Source organism: Heterodontus francisci, chromosome 10, assembly GCF_036365525.1.
Source record: "Heterodontus francisci isolate sHetFra1 chromosome 10, sHetFra1.hap1, whole genome shotgun sequence".
NCBI classification, from domain to species: Eukaryota; Metazoa; Chordata; class Chondrichthyes; order Heterodontiformes; family Heterodontidae; genus Heterodontus; species Heterodontus francisci.
The window spans coordinates 119,596,060-119,617,704 of NC_090380.1; positions in this window are offsets into that span (position 1 = coordinate 119,596,060).

The window sequence follows — 21,645 nt, forward strand, 5'->3', positions numbered from 1 at the left end:
TTCTCAGCCAAGTTGATGCTCTCCTTTGTTTTGCCTGCCTTGAAATGTCACTTGCTACTTTTCCACCTCCTGTTACCTGCTTTACTTCCTTCAATTTGAGCTACCTCTCAGGTTCCCATCCCCCTGACAAGTTAGTTTAAACAAAGCCAGTTACATAGGAATGAGGGGAGAACTGGCTAAGGCTAATTGGGTAAATAGACGAAAAGGTATGGCGTTAAATCAACAGTGGAAAACATTTTAAGAAACAATTCAAAATGTTCAACAAAATGCATTCCATTGAAAAACAAAAATGCAGCAAGAAAGACCCATCCGTGGCTCACTCAGGAAATTAAGGACTGTGTTACAATGTTGCAAAAAAGAGTAGCAAGTCTGAGGATTGGGTGTGTTTTAGAAACCAGCAAAGGGCCACCAAAAAGTTGATAAAAAAGGAAAAAATAGAATGAGAGTAAACTAACCAGTAATATAGAAACAGATTGTAAGAGCTTTTATAAGTATACAAAAAAGAGAGTAGCCAAAGTAAATGTTGGTCCCGAAGAAGCAGAGACAGGAAAAATTATCATGGGGAATGAGGAAATGGCAGAGGCATTGAACAGAGGCGGGAAAAAGAGTGGAAGGGCTATAGTCATCGGGGATTCGATTGTAAGGGGAGTAGATAGGCGGTTCTGTGGTCGAAAACGAGACTGCCGAATGGTATGTTGCCTCCCAGGTGCACGGGTCAGGGATGTCTCAGATCGGCTGCAGAACATTCTGAAGGGGGAGGGTGAACAGCCAGTTGTCATTGTGCACATAGGCACCAATGATATAGGTAAAAAACGGGATGAGGTCCTACAAGCAGAATTTAGGGAGTTAGGAGCCAAGTTAAAAAGTAGGACCTCAGAGGTAGTAATCTCAGGATTGCTACCAGTGCCACGTGATAGTCAGAGTAGAAATGAAAGAATAGTCAGGATGAATGCGTGGCTTGAGAGATGGTGCAGGAAGGAGGGGTTCAGATTTTTGGGACATTGGGACTGGTTCTGGGGGAGGTGGGACTATTACAAATTGGACGGTCTACACCTGGGCCGGACTGGAACCAATGTCCTTGGGAGTGCTTTTGCTAACGCTGTTGGGGAGGGTTTAAACTAATATGGCAGGGGGATGGGAACCAAATGAGGAGGTCAGTGGACAGTAAGGAGGTAGTAACGAAAGCCTGTAAGGAACTAGATAATGAAGTCAGCGTGACTAAGGGGAAGAGTAGGCAGGGAGCAGATGATGGATGCAAAGGGAGTGGTGGTCTGAGGTGCATTTGTTTTAATGCAAGAAGTGTAGTAGGTAAGGCAGATGAACTTAGGGCTTGGATTAGTACCTGGGAGATTGATGTTATTGCTATTACTGAGACTTGGTTGAGGGAAGGGCATGATTGGCAACTAAATATCCCAGGATATTGATGCTTCAGGCGGGATAGAGAGGGAGGTAAAAGGGGTGGAGGAGTTACATTACTGGTCAAAGAGGATATCACAGCTGTGCTGAAGGAGGGCACTATGGAGGATTCGAGCAGTGAGGCAATATGGGCAGAACTCAGAAATAGGAAGGGTGCAGTAACAATGTTGGGGCTGTACTACAGGCCTCCCAACAGCAAGCGTGAGATAGAGGTACAAATATGTAAACAGATTATGGAAAGATGTAGGAGCAACAGGGTGGTGGTGATAGGAGATTTTAATTTTCCCAACATTGACTGGGATTCACTTAGTGTTAGAGGTCTAGATGGAGCAGAATTTGTCAGGAGCATCCAGGAGGGTTTTCTAGAGCAGTATGGAAATAGTCCAACTCGGGAAGGGGCCACACTGGACCTGGTGTTGGGGAATGAGCCCGGCCAGGTGGTTGAAGTTTCAGTAGGGGACTACTTTGGGAATAGTGATCACAATTCCGTAAGCTTTAAAATACTCATGGACAAAGACGAGAGTGGTCCGAAAGGAAGAGTGCTAAATTGGGGGAAGGCCAACTACACCAAAATTCGGCAGGAGCTGGGGAATGTAGATTGGGAGCAGCTGTTTGAAGGTAAATCCACATGTGATATGTGGGAGGCTTTTAAAGAGAGGTTGATTAGCGTGCAGGAGAGACATGTTCCTGTGAAAATGAGGGATAGAAATGGCAAGATTAGGGAACCATGGATGACAGCTGAAATTGTGAGACTAGCTAAGAGGAAAAAGGAAGCATACATAAGGTCTAGGTGGCTGAAGAAAGACGAAGCTTTGAAAGAATATCGGGAATGTAGGACCAATCTGAAACGAGGATTTAAGAGGGCTAAAAGGGGTCATGAAATATCTTTAGCAAACAGGGTTAAGGAAAATCCCAAAGCCTTTTATTCATATATAAGGAGCAAGAGGGTACATAGAGAAAGGATTGGCCCACTCAAGGACAAAGGAGGAAAGTTATGCGTGGAGTCAGAGAAAATGGGTGAGATTCTAAACGAGTACTTTGCATCGGTATTCACCGAGGAGAGGGACATGACGGATGTTAAGGTTAGGGACAGATGTTTGATTACTCTAGGTCAAGTCGGCATAAGGATGGAGGAAGTGTTGGGTATTCTAAAAGGCATTAAGGTGGACAAGTCCCCAGGTCCGGATGGGATCTATCCCAGGTTACTGAGGGAAGCGAGAGAGGAAATAGCTGGGGCCTTAACAGATATCTTTGCAGCATCCTTAAACACGGGGGACGTCCCGGAGGACTGGAGAATTGCTAATGTTGTCCCCTTGTTTAAGAAGTGTCGCAGGGATAATCCAGGTAATTATAGACCGGTGAGCCTGACGTCAGTGGTAGGGAAGCTGCTGGAGAAGTTACTGAGGGATAGGATCTATTCCCATTTGGAAGAAAATGGGCTTATCAGTGATAGGCAACATGGTTTTGTGCAGGGAAGGTCATGTCTTACCAACTTAATAGAATTCTTTGAGGAAGTGACAAAGTTGATTGAAGAGGGAAGGGCTGTAGATGTCATATACATGGACTTCAGTAAGGTGTTTGATAAGGTTCCCCATGGTAGGCTGATGGAGAAAGTGAAGTCGCATGAGGTCCAGGGTGTACTAGCTAGATGGATAAAGAACTGGCTGGGCAACAGGAGGCAGAGAGTAGCAGTGGAAGGGAGTTTCTCAAAATGGAGACGTGTGACCAGTGGTGTTCCACAGGGATCCGTGCTGGGACCACTGTTGTTTGTGATATACATAAATGATTTGGAGGAAAGTATAGGTGGTCTGATTAGCAAGTTTGCAGAAGACACTAAGATTGATGGAGTAGCAGATAGTGAAGGGGACTGTCAGAGAATACAGCAGAATATAGATAGACTGGAGAGTTGGGCAGAGAAATGGCAGATGGAGTTCAATCAGGGCAAATGCGAGGTGATGCATTTTGGAAGATCCAATTCAAGAGTGAACTATGCAGTAAATGGAAAAGTCCTGGGGAAAATTGATGTACAGAGAGATTTGGGTGTTCAGGTCCATTGTTCCCTGAAGGTGGCAACGCAGGTCAATAGAGTGGTCAAGAAGGCATACGGCATGCTTTCCTTCATCGGACGGGGTATTGAGTACAAGAGTTGGCAGGTCATGTTACAGTTGTATAGGACTTTGGTTCGGCCACATTTGGAATACTGCGTGCAGTTCTGGTCGCCACATTACCAAAAGGATGTGGATGCTTTGGAGAGGGTGCAGAGGAGCTTCACCAGGATGTTGCCTGGTATGGAGGGTGCTAGCTATGAAGAGAGGTTGAGTAGATTAGGTTTATTTTCATTAGAAAGACGGAGGTTGAGGGGAGACCTGATTGAGGTGTACAAAATCATGAGAGGTATAGACAGGGTGGATAGCAAGAAGCTTTTTCCCAGAGTGGGGGATTCAATTACTAGGGGTCACGAGTTCAAAGTGAGAGGGGAAAGGTTTAGGGGGGATATGCGTGGAAAGTTCTTTACGCAGAGGGTGGTGGGTGCCTGGAACGCGTTGCCAGCGGAGGTGGTAGACGCGGGCACGATAGCGTCTTTTAAGATGTATCTAGACAGATACATGAATGGGCATGAAGTAAAGAGATACAGACCCTTAGAAAATAGGCGTCATGTTTAGATAGAGGATCTGGATTGGCGCAGGCTTGGAGGGCCGAAGGGCCTGTTACTGTGCTGTAATTTTCTTTGTTCTTTGTTCTTTGTTTGTCTTCGCAGTAGAAGACATAAGTTTCATACCAGAAACATACAGTAACCTAGGGGCTAAAAAGAGTGAGTAAATTAAGGAAATTCATATCAGCAGAGAAGTGGAGTGCATGTCCACAGATCCCTGAAGGTGGCAGGACAGGTAGATGGAGTGGTGAAGAAGGCATATGGATTGCTTTCCTTTATTGGCCGAGGTATAGGTACAAAGGGAGAGATGTGATGCTGGAGCTGTATAGAGCACTGGTTAGGCCACAGCTGGAGTATTGCGTGCAGTTCTGGTCACCACATTACAGCTAGGACATAATTGCTCTGGAGAGAGTGCAGAGGAAATTTACAAGAATGTTGCCAGGGCTTGAGGTTTGCAGCTATGAAGAAAGATTGGATAGGTTGGGGTTGTTTTCCCTGTTGAGGATCTGGGGGGTGACTTGATTGAGGTGTACAAAATTATGAGGGGCTAGATAGAGTAGACAGAAAGGACCTATTTCCCCTGGCGGGGAGGTCGGTTACCAGGGGACACATATTTAAGGTGATTGGTGGAAGGATTAGACGGGACATGAGAAGAAACTATTTCACCCAGAGGGTGGTGGGTATCTGGAATTCACTGCCAGAATCAGTGCTGGAGGCAGAGCCCCTCAATTCTTTTAAAAGGTATCTGGACATGCACCTAAGGTGCTGTAACCTGCGGGGCTGTGGACCAGGTGCTGGAAGGTGGGATTAGTTTGGGTGGATAGCTTATCCGGCTGGCGTGGACACAATGGGCTGAATGGTCTCCTTCTGTGCTGTATTTTGTTTTGTTCTAAGTCTTAACAATGCACTTAGAAAAGCATGATTAGGACAAATAAACATGGTTTTACTAGGAGGAAATCCTGTTTGACAAATTTATCAGAGTTCTTTGAGGATGTAACTAGTAGGGTAGATAAAGGGGAACCAGTAGATGTTAGTATACCTGGATTTCCAAAAGGCATTTGATAAGTTGCCACACAAAAGATTAATAGGCAAGAAAAGGGCTCATGGAATTGGGGGTAATATATTAGCATGGATAGAGGTTTGGTTAACGGACAGGAAGCAGAGAGTAGGCAGAAATGGGGCATGTTCAAGTTGGCAGGCTGTGACTAGGAGTGCCACAAGGAATAGTACTGGTGCATTAGCTATTTACGATCTGTATCAATGACTTAGATGAAGAGACAGTGAGTAATATATCCAAGTTTGCTGATGATACAAAGGTAAGTGGAATGTGAGGAGGACACAAAAAGGGCCACAAAGAGATATAGACAGGTTAAGTGAATGTGCAACGAGGTGGCAGATGGGGTATAATGTAGGGAATTATGAAGTTATTCACGATGATCGTAAGAATAGAAAAGTAGGATATTTTTTAAATGGCGTGAAACTTGCAAGTGTTGCTGTTCAAAGAGACTTGTGTGCGTTTGTCCAAGGAACACAAACAATTAGCATGCTGGGGATGAGCGACCATAATATGATAGAATTCTTCATCAAGATGGAGAGTGACATAGTTGATTCTGAGACTAGGGTCCTGAATCTAAATAATGGAAACTACGAAGGTATGAAGCGCGAGTTGGCCATGATGGATTGAGAAATGTTACTTAAAGGGATGACGGTGGATAGGCAATGGCAAAGAGCACATGGATGAACTGCAACAATTGTTTGTTCCTGTCTGGTGCAAAAGTAAAACGGGAAAGGTAGCCAAAGTCAAGGAAATTAGAGGTAGCATTAGATCCAAGGAAGAGACAAAGAAATTTACCAGAAAAAAACAACAGACCTGAGAATTGGGAGCAGTTTAGAATTCAGCAAAGGAGGACCAAGGGATTGATTAAGAAGGGTAAAATAGAGTACAAGAGTAAGCTTGCGGGGAACATAAAAACTGACTGTAAAAGTTTCTATAGGGATGTGAAGAGAAAAAGATTGGTGAAAAGAAATGGTTGACCAACTAAATGCATACTTTGGTTCTGTCTTCACAAAAGAGGACACAAATATCATACCAGAAACGTTGGGGAACACAGGATTTAGTGAGAGGGAGGAACTGAAGGAAATCAGTATGAGTAGAGAAATGGTGTTGGGGAAATTGATGGGATTGAAGGCCAATAAATCCCCAGGGCCTGATGGTATGCATCCTAGAGTACTTAAGGAAGTGGCCGTAGAAATAGTGGATGCATTGGTGGTCATCTTCCAAGATTCTATAGACTCTGGAACAGTTCCTACAGATTGGAGGATAGCTAATGTAACCCCACTATTTAAAAAGGGAGGTAGAGAGAAAACGGGGAATTATAGACCAGTCAGCCTGACGTCGGTAGTGGGGAAAATTCTGGAGTCCATTATCAAAGATTTTATAGCAGAGCACTTGGAGAACAGTGGTAGAATCGATTAGAGTCAGCCTGGATTTATGAAAGGGAAATCATGCTTGACAAATCTACTAGAATTCTTCGAGGATATAACTAGTAGAGTTGATGAGGGACCGCCAGTGGATGCAGTTTAGTTGGACTTTCAGAAGGCTTTTGACAAAGTCCCACATAAGAGATTCTCGTGTAAAATTAAAGCGCATGGGATTGGGGGTAGTGTATTGTGATGGATAGAAAATTGTTTGGCAGACAGGAAACAAAGAGTAGGAATAAATGGGTCTTTTCCGAATGGCAGGCAGTGACTAGTGGGGTACCGTGGGGATCAGTGCCAGGACCCCAGCTGTTCACAATGTATATTAATGATTTAGATGAGGGAACTAAATGTAATAACTCCAAATTTGGTGATGACACAAAACTGGGTGGGAGGGTGAGTTGTGAGGGGGATGCAGAGAGGCTTCAGGGTGATTTGGACACGTTGAGTGAGTGGGCAAATGCATGGAAGATGCAGTATAATATGGATAAATGTGAGGTTATCCACTGGTAGCAAAAACAGGAAGGCAGATTATTATCTGAATGGCTATAAACTGAGAGAGGGGAATATGCAATGAGACCTGGGTGTTCTCGTACACAAGTCGCCGAAGGTAAGCATGCAGGTGCAACAGGCAGTGCAAAATGGTATGTTGGCCTTCATAGCGAGAGGATTCGAGTGCAGGAACAGGGATGTCTTGCTGCAATTATACAGGGCCTTGGTGAGGCCACACCTGGAATATTGTGTACAGTTTTGGTCTCCTTATCTGAGGAAGGATGTTCTTGCTATAGAGGGAGTGCCAAAACATTGTATGTTTTCAAGGAGGAGTTGGATATAGCTCTTGGGGCGAAAGGGATCAAAGAATATGGGGGGAAAGCGGGAACTGGTTACTGAGTTGGACGATCAGCCATGATCGTATTGAATGGCGGAGCAGTCTCAATGACCATATGGTCTGCTCCTGCTCCTATTTCTTGTGTTCTTGTGCTCTCCCTGATTGGCCGGGGAACCTGGTGGCAGGATGTTATTGCTGTGGCTTAGTTAAAGGGCTTTGGCAAAGCCTGCTGGAGAGTTTAAACGATCAGCTAATGGTCCCACTGTTTCGCCAGGGACTAAGGTGAGAAAATTCTGCCCAATGTATCTGTCTTCACAGTTAAAGACACAAAATATATTCCGAAATAATGGGGATCCAAGAGTCCAGTGAGAATGAAAACGTAAAGAAATCATGATTAGTAAAGAAATTGTGCTGGAGAAATTAATGGGTCTAAGTGGCGATAAATCCCCTGGACCTGATGATCTGGATCCTAAGGTTTTAGAAGAGGTAACTGCAGAGATAGTGGTTGCATTAATTTTGATATTCCAGAATTCCTTAGATTCTCGAACAGTTCCCAAGGATTAGAAGGTCATGAACGTAATCCCACCATTTAAGAAAGGATGGGGAGAGAAAATATGAATTATAGACCAGTAGTTGACAAAATGCTACAATCTATTATTCGGGGGATAATAACAGGGTCCTTAAGAAAATCATAATATGATTGAGCAGAGTCAGTATGGATTTATGAAAGGGTCATTGTATTTGACAAACCTCTTAGAGCTTTTTAAGGATGCAGCTAGTAAGTTGGATAAGGGGAAATTAGTGGTTGTAGTTCATGCATTTGGATTTTCAAAAACTATTCAATAAGATGGCATACAAGAGATATTACACAGAATTAGGACTCATGGGATTGGGAGTAAAATAACAGCATGGATTGAGAATTGGCTAATGGGCAGCTAGACACCAGCTGTTGCTCAAACCTCAAGCTTCGGGTTTCGGAACTTGAGCAAAAGCTGGCGTCACGACGGTGCATCCGCGATGCTGAGAACAATGTTGATAGCACATTTGTAGAGGTGGTCACCCTGCAGCTTAAGGGTGTACAGGCATTTAGAGAATGGGTGATTGCCAGGCAGTCAAAGAGGACCAGGCAGGTAGTGCAGGAGCCTCTGAGTGCATCTTACTTTTTTATCGGTACTCAGTTATGAATACTGATGAGAGTGATAGTTCCTCTGGGGAGTGCAGCCAGAGTTAAGTCCATGCAACATGTACAGAGGGACAAGACGAATGCAATAGTGATAGGGGATTCTATTGATAGGTGAACGGACAGGAGTTTCTATGGCCGCAGACGTGATTTTTAAAAAAATTCGTTCATGGGATGTGGGTGTCACTGGCTGGCCAGCATTTATTGCCCATCCCTCATTCCCCTTGTGAAGGTAGTGGTGAGCTGCCTTCTTGAATTACTGCAGCCCTTGTGGTGCGTTATACCCACAGTGCTGTTAGGAAGGGAGTTCCAGAATTTTGACTCAGCGACAGTGACGGAATGATGATATAGTTCCAAGTCAGGATGATGTGTGGCTTGGAGGGGAAATTGCAGGTGGTGGTGTTCCCATGCATCTGCTGCCCTTGTCCTTCCAGGTGGTAGAGGTCGTGGGTTTGGAAAGTGCTGTCGAAGGAGTCTTGGTGCATTGCTGCAGTGCATCTTGTAGATGGTACACACTGCTGCCACTGTGCGTCAGTAATGGAGGGAGTGAATGTTTGTAGATGGGGTGTCAATCAAGTGGGCTGCTTTGTCCTGGATGGTGTCGAGCTTCTTGAGTGTTGTTGGAGCTGCACCCATCCAGGCAAGTGGAGAGTATTCCATCACACTCCTGACTTGTGCATTGTAGATGGTAGACAGGCTTATGGAATGTCAGGAGGTGAATTACTCGCCGCAGGATTCCTAGCCTCTGACCTGCTCTTGTAGCCACGGTATTTATATGGCTACTCCAGTTCAGTTTCTGGTCAATGGTAACCCCCAGGATGTTGATAATGGAGGATTCAGTGATCACAATGCCATTGAATGTCAAGGGGAGATGGTTAGATTTTCTTTTGTTGGAGATGGTCATTGCCCGCCACTTGTGTGGCACCAATATTATTTGCCACTTATCAACACAAGCCTGGATGTTGTCCAGGTCTTGCTGCATTTCTACACGGACTACTTCAGTATCTGAGGAGTCGCGAATGCTGCTGAACTTTGTGCAATCATCAGCGAACATCCCCACTTCTGGCCTTATGATTGAAGGAAGGTCATTGATGAAGCAGCTGAAGATAGTTGGGTCTAGGACATCTAGGATTCCAGGATGGTATGTTGCCTCACTGGTTCCACGGTTGAGGATGTTACTAAGTGTCTGTAGAGCACTGTGAGAGGGGAAGGTGACTAGCCGGAGATCTTGGCCATATCGGTACCAATGACATAGGTAGAAAGTGACATAAGGTCCTGCAGGCAGATTTTAGGGAGCTAGGAAGATTAGCAAGCAGGACCTCAAAGGTAGTAAACTCCAGTGTAGGTAAATAGGAGGGTAGAGCAGATGAGTGCATGGCTGGAGAAATGGTGCAAAAGGGAAGGCTTTAGATTCTCGGGATATTGGGACTAGTTCTGGGGGAGGTGGGACCTATACAGGCTGGATGGATAGCACCTCAACAGAACTGAGACCAATGCTCTGACAGGACGGTTTGCTAGTGCTGTTGGAAAAGGTTTAAATTAACTTGGCTAGGTGATAAGTATCAGGATGTAATATTAGGAGAAGAAAACTGCACAAAGGATTGGGAGAGACAGATAGTACTAGAGTAAAAAAAAAGTTTATATCCGTTTCATGGGATTGGGCATTACTGGCAAGGCCATCATGTGTTGCCCATCCCTAATTGCCCTAGAGAAGATGGTGGTGAGCTGTCTTCTTGAACTGCTGCAGTCCATCAGTGCAGGTGCACACACAGTGCTGTTAGGGAGCGAGTTCCAGGATTTTGATCCAGCGACAGTGAAGGAACGATAATATATTTCCAAGTTAGGATAGTGTGTGGCTTGGAGTGGAACTTGAAGGTGGTGGTGTATCCGCGTGTCTGCTGCCTGTGTCCTTGTAGGTGGAAGAGGTTGCAGGTTTGGACGGTGCTGTCGAAGGAGATGCGGTGAGCTGTTACAGTGCATCTTGTATATTGTACACACTGCTGCCACTGTGCGTCGGTGGTGAAGGGAGTGAACGTATAAGGTGGTGGATGGAATGCTGATCAAGTGGGCTGCTTTGTCCTGGATGTTGGCGAGCTTCCTCAGAGCTGGTGGGACTGCACTCATCCAGGCAAGTGGAGAGCATTCCATTATACTCCTGACTTGTGTCTTGCTTTGGGGAGTCAGGAAGTGGGTAACTCACCACAGAATTCCCAGCCTCTGACCTGCTCTTATAGCCACAGTATCTATGTGGCTGCTCCAGTTCAGTTTCTGGTCAATAGTAAACCCCAGGATGTTGATAATGGGGGATTCAATGATCGTAATCGACATGAAGTCCCGTGACATTGACCGCAAGTCATGGGAGTCAGTTGCCAGTGATTGCCAGAGCTGGCGGACAGCCATAAAGGCGGGGCTATGGAGAAGCGAGTCGAACAGACTTAGCAGTTGGCAGGAAAAAAGACAGAAGTGCAAGGAGAGAGCCAACTGTGTAAAAGCCCTGACAGCCAATTTTATCTGCAGTGCATGTGGAAGAGTCTGTCACTCTAGAATTGGCCTTTATAGCCACTCCAGGCGCTGCTCCACAAACCACTGACCACTGACCACCTCTAGGCGCTTACCCATTGTCTCTCGAGACAAGGAGGCCAAAGAAGAAGTGATCGTAATGCCATTGAATGTCAAGGGGAGATGGTTAGATTCGCTGTTGTTGGAGATGGTCATTGCTTCGTACTTATGTGGCGCGAATGTTACTTGCCATTTATCAGCCCAAGCCTGAAGATCATGTAGGCCTTGCTGCATATTGTCACAGACTGCTTCAGTAATACTCGTGCTACCTCGAGGTCTTTTACAGACACCACAGAAGTTTTGATTTATTCTTTCATGAGATGTGAGCATCACTGGCAAGGCCAGCATTTGTTGCCCATCCCTGGTTTCCCTTGAATCGGTGGTGGTGAACTGCCTTCTTGAACTGTTGCAGTCTATCTGGTGTAGGCACCCACAGTCCTATTGCCAGGATGTTGTCAGGGCCCATAGCCTTTGCTACAATTAGTGCCTTCAGCCGTTTCTTGTTATTATGAGGAGTCAATTGAAATGAGTGTCACCTCCACAGACTAAGTGGTGGACGATTCACCTTAAACTCAGCAAATGAGGAGGCTATTGCTTCGCTCTGGGGATTTGCATTCACTAAATAAAAAAAACAAAATGAAGACTGGCATTTGTGATGCTGGGGACCTCAGGAATTGTTGGCAAGGGCCCAATTAATGCCTATCCATATTGGCCATGCGAAGATGGTGCAGCTTCAACAGGTTGGCTTGCCAGCCCAGTTTAGAGGGTATCAACAATCAACCACATTGTGTGAACTAGAGATCTGTATAGGCCAGATGAGGTAGGAATGGTAGATTTCTTTCCCTGAATGATGTCAGTGAACCAATTGTGGTTTTACAATAACTCAGCAGCTTTTATTGTTATTTTTCTGCTGCTAGCCCACAAATTATGAGCTGCATTGAATTAAATTAAATTACACTTTTTTTATTTATTCGTTCGGGGGATGTGGGCATCGCTGGCTAGGCCAGCATTTATTGCCCATCCCTGATTGATTTCTTGAACTGCTGCAGACTTTGGAATGCAGGTACACCAACAGTGCTGTTGTGAAGGGAGTTCCAGGATTTTGACCCAATGACAGTGAAGGAAAGGCGATATCGTTCCAAGTCAGGATGATGTGTGACTTGGAGGGGAAATTGCAGGTGGTGGCGTTGCCATGCATCTGCTGCCCTTGTCCTAGGGGGTAGAGGTTGCGGGTTTGGAAGGTGCTGTCAAAGGAGCCTTAGTGAGTTGCTGTAGTGCATCTTGTAGATGGTGCACATTGCTGCCGCAGTGTGTCGGTGGTGGAGGGAGTGAATGTTGAAGGTGGTGGATGGTGTGCCAATCAAGTGGGCTACTTTGTCATGGATGGTGTCGAACTTCTTGACTGTTGTAGGAGCTGCAATCCTCCAGGCAAGTGGAGAGTATTCCATCACACCCCTGACTTGTGCCTGTTAGATGGTGGACAGGCATTGGGGAGACAGGAGATGAGTTACTCGCTGCAGAATTCCCAGCCTCTGACCTGCTCTTGTAGCCACAGCATTTTTGTGGCTGGTCCAGTTCAGTTTCTGGTCAATGGTAACCCCTAGGATGTTGATGGTGGGGGATTCAATGATGGTAATGCCATCGAATGTCAAGGGGAGATGGTTAGATTCTCTCTTGTTTGAGATGGTCATTGCTTGGCACTTGTGTGGCAGGAATTTTACTTTCCACTTATCAGCCCAAGCCTGGATGTTGTCCAGGTCTTGCTGCATATGGACATGGGCTGCTTCAGTATCTGAGGAGTCACAAATGGTACTGAACATTGTGCAATCATCAGCAAATATCCCCACTTCTGACCTTATGATGGAGGCAAGGTCATTGATGAAGCAGCTGAAGATAGTTGGGCCTTTGACACTACCTTGAGGAACACCTTCCGTAGTGTCCTGGGACTGAGATGGTCGACCTGCAACAACCACAGCCATCTTCCTTTGTTCGAGGTATGACTGAAACCAGCAGAGAGTTTCCCCCTGATTCCCATTTTGCTAGGGCTCCTTGATGCCATACTCGGTCAAATGCTGCCTTGATATCAAGTACAGTCACTCTCACCTCACCTCTGGAGTTCAGCTCTTTTGTCCATGTTTGGACCAAGGCTGAACAGCTGAGTAGCTCTGGCAGAACCCAAACTGAGCAGGTTATTGCTTAACAAGCGCCGCTTGATTTTGTTGTCAATGACCCCTTCCATCACTTTGCTGATGATCGGGAGTAGACTGATAGGGCAATAATTGGCCGGGTTTGGTTTGTCCTGCTTTTGTGCACAGGACATACCTGTGCAATTTTTTACAAAATTTGTTTGTAGGATGTGGGCATCACTGGCTAGGCAGCATTTATTGCCCATCCCTAATTGCCCTTGAACTGAGTGGTTTACTAGGCCATTTAAGAGGGCATTTTGTGGGTCTGGAGTCAGTTAGGATTTCTATCCTTAAAAGGGCATTAGCAAACCAGATGGATTTTTTACAACAATCGACAATGGTTTCATGATCGCTACTTGAGTAAACTGGAATTAAATTCCAGATTTATTACTTGAATTCAAATTCCACCATCTGCTATGGTGGTATTTGAACCCAGGTCCCCAGAGCATTAGCCTTGGGGTTCTGAGTTACTAGTCTGGGGACATTACCACTATGCCAGCACTTCCCCTTATTCGACTTTAACGGTGGTATATGAATTCACTGCTTAGAGACATAGAAAATAGGGGCAGGAGTAGGCCATTCGGTCTTTCAGGCCTGCGCCGCCATTCAAAAGAGATCATGGCTGATCGTCTAATTCAGTACCCTGTTCCTGCTTTCTCCCCATATCCCTTGATCCTTTGGCATTAAGAAATATATCTATCTTCTTCTTGAATATATTTAGTGACTTGGCCTCCACTGCCTTCTGCAGTAGAGAATTCCACAGTTCACCAGCCTCTGAGTGAAGAAATTTCTCCTCATCTCGGTTCTAAATGGCATTCCCTGTATCCTGAGACTGTGACTCCTGGTTCTGGACTCTCCAGCCATCGGGAACATCTTCCCTGCATCTAGCCTGTCTAGTCCTGTTCGAATTTTATAGGTTTCCATGAGATCCCCTCTCATTCTTCCAAACTCTAGTGAAGATAAGCCTAGTCGACCCAATCTCTCCTTATACGTCAATCCTGCCATCCTAGGAATCAGCCTGGTAAATCTTCTTTGCACTCCCTCCATGGCAAGAACATCCTTCCTCAGATAAGGAGACCAAAACTGCACACAATACTCCAGATGTGATCTCACCAAGGCCCTGTATAACTGCAGTAAGACATCCTCACTTCTGTACTCAAATCCTCTTGCAATGAAGGCCAACATACCATTCGCCTTCCTAACTTCTTGCTGCACCTGAATGCTTGCTTTCAGCTTCTGTCCCAGTATCATAACCATAGCAACACTGTACCTTTCCACAGTTGTTGATGATTATCAATGTACAATTGCAGATGTACTTATATCCACACATGGCATCACAGATCTAATTTTCTGTGGCCCTTCTGTTTTCCCATCAGAACAATGGTCTCCCCCAGAGGTCTGATAAAAATGCTGAGTCAGTGTGCTTGCCTTGTGATGTAAAATAGCTGACACACATGATAGCCCAGCATGAAATATTAAGCTTGCCTCTCTGTCATGACAGATTACATTAGATTCGCAGGTGTGGAAACCAAATGCCATGCATACATAATCATATATACAGGATTGAGACTAGTCTCTGATAGGCCAACGTAGAACAAAGCTGCAATATAAACATAAGGACGTTTGAATTACTTAGTGGGCTGAATTTTCCTTGTCTGGTTGAGACAGATTTGGAGCCAGGGGTTGGAGGGGGTGGGTGGTGGTGGCCAGGAAAATAGGGCGCCGACGTCGGGACGGCTCTTTGACGCATTCCTGCCTCTGGGGGACTTTCCCGGTGCGGGGGCTGTACCAGGGACCAGGGTTGGCTGCTGGTTCCAAGGAGGCGGGCAGACAATTAGAGCAATTGAGGCCCCACTTAGATGCCATTTTAAAACGGTGTTGGTATTTTCCCGCTGTCTGAGCATCCCCCCACCATGTGCTCTAGCTCATTGCATGTGACCTCTCAGCAGCAGACCAGCACAGTCGGAATCAGGGTCAAAGGCCACAACCTGTTCCGGCACTGCTGCACTGGAGGGATTTCCCCTTCACTCCGACGCATCATGGCCACTTCTGGGTTCCTGATCCGGCATTAAGGCCAAAATGGGGATCGTGACCCAACAATGAAAATCTAGACCACTATCGCTGTCACTGATGAAAGTGTACTCTAAAGGTGAAAGTACCCAGCGTTGTATTTGCAGAGGCCTGGGATGAAGTGTTACTCTTTATTGTGAACTACTGTGTGGAGTTAGAGGGAGAAATAACTTATCTGAGTTAGTATTTTTGGTATCAACACACTTGATTGTAATACATAAATAAGCAAATTGTTTGAAAAAAATCAAGAAGCCACAATTTAGTTTTATATCTGTGAATCCTTGTGGAGCCCTGCATTTTCGTTGTTCATCTCTAAGCATTTAAACCTTTTCACATGGATTGAAGAGATATTACTCTGGATTCATACTGTGCAACCACCCCATTACATTAGTGTAACTGCAGAACTGGAATCATTCTGAAGTGCTGCATCTGTGGAATTCCCTTAATTTAGAACCCAGGCTTGGCATTAGGAGGCAAATGCAGAGAGAATTTTTTTGTCTATTGATTGTCTTGTTTAATCTGTATAAGAGATCTTACAAGCCTCTTTCCACTTCTGCTTTGTAGTTCAAACCATTTCCTTGTAAGCATTTTTCAAATACTTTAGTGCAAGTTTTTCTCTGGGTTTTTATGATATCTGAAAAGTGGTGCAACTAATGTAATGACAAAAAACATCGGTTGAGGTTTCTTTCATTATTAATTATGTTTCAGTTTTGCTGGCAGTTTGATACTGGTGAGAAGACCAACCACCTCCCACCCACCCAAAATGCTGTGAATGCCATGTTAAAGGCCTGTGTTAATAAATATGAGCAGTTTTTCTGGACTGTCATTCAGGACAAGGATAGCTAAATAAAGGATAGGTAAGATCAGGGTAGCCAGTAATTATTGTTGAATAATACTCAATGGTCTAAATCTGGATGATGGAGGAAATACAAATTTCTAATGTAGTGCTCCTGACCCAACGGGACCTAACCCAATGTGCAGCATCAGTCAAATACTCAAAATAAATTATGAAATAGGAATTTTGTTTGGCAAAGTTGAAGTATGGACAGTTAACACATTCATCCTATATTCCTGTGCGCACTATTATTATATATAAGCTATTTTAAACAGATTGTCACATTGAACTGGAAGTTATGCAAACATGTTAAGTGCTTGTATGTAAGCATCATTGAATATAATTATCTACCCTAACAACCAATAATTCCTTCACTCTTAATAAAAAGAAGCTGGACATCCATGAGTAATTGAGTTGTATTAATAAATATTAGCCAGGACAGGAGACAGATGAATGTCAGACAAATGCATCAAACATTTGCACTGTAATGTTGCAAAAAAGCAATTACTGGGGTTTGTGAATATTTCACATATCTTAAAAAATAGTGGCACATCTAACTTTATTTTTCATTTATGTCAAGCCTCTCCAGATTAAGAGAGGCATCCTTATTATCTGAAAATTCATTCATTTAAGCCATTGAGTTGCCATTAGGAATTGGACAATGTATTGAGACTGAGGATGTGCTGTGGATTCACAGAACTTTTGTTGGGTCATTTCCATTAGGTTTTCCTCATTGATTGGATTTCATCAGTTTTGCTTGTTAAGTGTTAATGCTGATTTTAAAACAACTAGATTATTTCAGGTGAGTTGTAATTGTCTAGTTTATGCTATCAAACTTGTGTTTCAAAAATTTGATAGGAGGTAAATGGTGACCAGACACAATTTTAATTATCAGGTGCTAAAATATTGAAATTTTTTCGAAAGAAGAAAGGGAAAATACATCCCGATATAGCCTATAATACCGTGTCCTCTGATGTTACTTTACCATCGCTGCTTTAAATCTATCAAATAGATACCCAAGGATTGTCTATATATAGTTAACATGCTAATTTTTGACACACTCGGAGTAAATTTTGAGGCCGCCGAGCCAGCAGAAACACTGCAGTAACACCCCAGTTGTGAATGACTTATCATCCTGTTCCTGCCGTCGCTATGTCTGCTTCAGGCTTCTCATCGCTCCCATGTGTCAAGTGGTTGGGCCACTTAAAATGCTAATCAGATTGTATGACATATATGATTTTGGAACACAATTGGGTCCAGAAGTCAGTGCTCCTTTGAGTCCCACAAAAATAGTGTGGTTTCCTACCACAAGTCCCCCGCCCCCACCCTCCTCCATGAATGCCCATCCTGACCTACCTTGATTTACTGGGCTGGCCTCTGAACTTCCTGATTTTACACCAGCCTTGAGCCTGTTGCAGAATGAACACTGTGTGCCGTTCTGGTCGCCGCTAGAGAGGGTGCAGAAAAGATTCACAAGGATGTTGCCTGGTTTGGAGGGCTTGAGTTATAAAGAGAGATTGGATAGGCTGGGTCTGTTTTCCCTGGAGCGAAGGAGGCTGAGAGGGGACATGATAGAGGTATATAAAATTATGAGAGGCATAGATAGGTTAGATAGCCAGAGTCTGTTTCCCATGGTAGGGGTGACTAAAACTAGAGGGCATGGATTTAAGGTGAGAGGAAGGAGGTTTAAAGGGGATCAAAGGGGTAAATTTTTCACACAAAGAATTGTGGGTATCTGGAATGAGCTGCCTGAGGAGGTGGTGGAGGCAGAAACAGTGGTGACATTTAAGAGGCATCTGGACAGGTACTTGATTGAGTAAGGCATAGAGGGATATGGAATTAATGCAGGCAGGTGGGATTAGTATAGATAGGCATTATGGTCGGCATGGACGCGGTGGGCCGAAGGGCCTGTTTCTATGCTGTACGACCCTATGACTCTATAACAGTGAGTACCTGCTGGCAGTATGACAATGAGTCCTAACCCTCAAAATGGATAGGGTTTAATAAATGATAGACTAAGTTTTAAGGTTACTTTGTGCAGTTATTTGGTTTTAAAATTTAGATACAGGTTTAACAGTGTAGTAGCTCTTTTAAGCTTTACTAAAAACATCTATTTAACAGTTATTTGGGGACAGAGCCAACTCATTCTGGTTATCCAGATGATTATGCAATGCCCTCTTAGACCAGTCTTTAATCTATTGAAGTGGGCTAACAACTCTGTGACTGAATTTGCAACTATACAGATGTGACAGTTGCCGAAGCCATCATCCTTCCAAAGTGAGACACAATGAAAGGTTCCACAGTTAGAAGAGGAGACTACAAACTCCACTTGTCATACTTTGACCTGACAATTAGTAGTGCCGTGTAGATTTAAGGGGCTGAATTTTTCCGGCTCCGCGAAGACGGGGTTGGAGGCAGGGGGAGACAGCATTGGGACGGCTGCCGGCCATCTTCCGCCGCTGACCGAATTTCCAATTGAGGTTGTTAAAAGGGTGAATAACGGCAATTTTGCACAGTGATTTTAATTTTGTAGAAGGCACATAGATCCTATGGAGCTTCAGCAGTTCGCCAGCTCAAATGTGGCAAAAGCACAGTGGGAGGTAATTGTTGTATTAAACTAAAAGGCATTAAGTTGTGCAGATTTCCAAGCAGGAAAGCTCAGGGCTGCAGTTGGAAACGAGTGTACTTTAAAGTGAAGGCCTGCTTGGGTCTGCAAATGTGACCTTCCATTTTTTTTCCCGCACCCGACCCAACCCGATCCGACCATCAGTTAACTACCTTCTGTTTTTCACTTTGTTCCTTACCTGCACAAGCTTAAAATAACTGTAGCAAAACCACCTTTAAAGTCCAAAAAGTAAATTAACATTAAAGTCACTGACCTGAGGTGGTGATAGAGCATGTCCGATCTGACTCGACCTGAGCCCGAATGATGGTCCCGGAAGTGCGACCCGACACATGTCGTCGGGTCCCGTTGGGTTCGGGTCGGGTAGCAGGCCTTTACTTTAAAGGGATTGCTGTGTGGAAGGACTGCTGCAGAGGCCAGTAACTGGAAGTTTTTCTCCCAGGCCTTCTGCAGGGATCCCGGGTAAGGCAAATGGAGTTGGGGGTATGGGGCATACCTATTGAGTGTTGAAGGTTGCAAAGGGTGATGGGTGGCCTGCACTCAGAGTTTGCCTCCTCCAATCAGGAGCAGAATGAGAGAAAGGAACTTCATGTGGGAACGGGCTACTGCAGACGGAGGAGCACCAGCAGTATGATGCTGTGCTGGCATGTGCACGGGGTCATAGACTGCACGCAAGTGGCCATCAAGGCTCTCTCAGAGTAGTAAGATACTTTCGTTAACAGGAAGGTTCTCAGGAGGTGGCCATGACTCTTTCATTCTGAAACAGTGTCAGGTTCTTCAATTCTTTACTTCATCGGAAAGCCTTTGTGGATGGCTCTTGGGAGACAAGGAGTATCCACTAAGGACATGGCTGCTCATACCAGCGTGAAACTGAGTTGGGGGGGTGGGGGCGGAGTTCCTCAGGGTAGTGTTCTCGGCCCAACCATCTTCAGCTGCGTCATCAATGACCTTCCTACAATCATAAGGTCAGAAGTGGGGATGTTCGCTAATGATTGCACAATGTTCAGCACCATTCGCGACGACTCAAATACTAAAGCAGTCTGTGTAGAAATGCAGTAAGACCTGGACAATATCCAGGCTTGGGCTGATAAGTGGCAAGTAATATTCACACCACACAAGTGCCAGGCCATGACTGTCTCAAACTAGAGAGAATCTAACCATCTTCCCTTGACATTCAATGGCATTACCATCGCTCAGAAGGCTGTAATTGGAGGTTTTTTTGGAAGAAATATGACAAACAAGGTGTAAGGTGTCAGGATATGATTTTCCACCGCTGTTTTGTGAAGCCAAGTATTATGATCAATGGAAGAATGAAGTTGATCTATGGGCATGGGTTACGTCTTTTCCAAAAAAGAAGCAAGGAATAGCCCTTGCACTTTCAGTTCCTGCCAGAAGCAAGATCAGGGGCAAAGTGTTCTTGCAGCTAGAAGCTCATCATTTGTGCAATGAGGAAGGTTTGGACAATCTCTTGAAGTTTATGGATAAAAGTTATATGAAAGATGACTTATTGAGTGCCCATGAGGCATGGTCAGACTTTGATAAATTTAGAAAAATGGATGGTTCTTCCAAAGAAGAATATATTATGTAGTTTAACCGATTTATATGCAAGGTTGCAGCGATTCTGCTTGGAAATTTCTAGATCAGTACTTGCCTTCAAATTGTTGGATTGTGCGAGGATATCGAACATGGATAGGCTCTTGGTATTAACCAGAGTTAGATTCAAAGAAAGAGATATGCATTTTGATCAGATGTCTGACGCCCTGAAGAAATTTTTGGGAAAACATTCCTTTCCAGCCGCTTTCATGGCGCAGATGGGCTCTTCATCGGTGACACCGAAGATGGAGGATACAATGCTAGCAGCATTTCGAGGCCATTCAAATATGGGGCCCAAATGTCAGTACGAAAGGAGAATCACACACAAAACGGATGAGGATAGAGACCCTTTTGGCAGCTATAACAGATGGCAGGAATTGGCAATGATGGCAGAATGATGAACCCCAGGAATAACCAAGGGGTGGTCAATAGGTGTTTCCAATGTGACTCAACGTATCACTCTGCATTGCATTGTCGTAAAAGGAATAACAGAGTTTTTGAGATGACACGTGACATGGAAGGTTCGGAGGGCAAGGATGACGCTACTGATCAATCAGAAGGGATTGTGCTGGTCATGAGAAGCTTCAGTCCAGTAATGAGTGTTTTAGTCGCAGATTCATTCAACTACACTGTAGTAGACAGTGGGTGTACGTCCACAGTATGTGGAGTGGACTGGTTAAGGTTTTACATGGATTCTTTAAGTAAGGAAGACCGAAGTAAGGTCAAAGAACATGACAGTTCTACCCGTTCCAGGTTTGGGCATGACAACACGTTGAAATCACTAAAAAGAGTGGTAATTCTGTGTAAAATAGCAGGGGTAAACCATTTTATTCGTACGGATGTCGTATCCAGTGAAATGCCTTTGCTGTTAAATAAACCGTCTATGACAAAGGCTCGGATGAAATTGGATATGGAACATGATAAGGTGATTGTCTTTGGGAAATTTGTAGCTTTGTGGTTTACACAGTGGGGATATTATTGTATTCCTTTAGCGACACTTAACATCTCTAAGTAGGATGTTAAAAAGAAGTATTAATGGTGTCTGGGGTAGGGATTTAAAGGAGAAAAGGCAAATTATTTCAAAACTACATCAACAGTTTGCACATCCATTTTGTCATAGGTTGAAGATTCTATTAAAAGATGCAGGGGTAATAGATGATGACTACACTAAAGTTATCAAAGATATCAGTGAAAAATGTGATGTCTGTAAAAAAATACAGGAG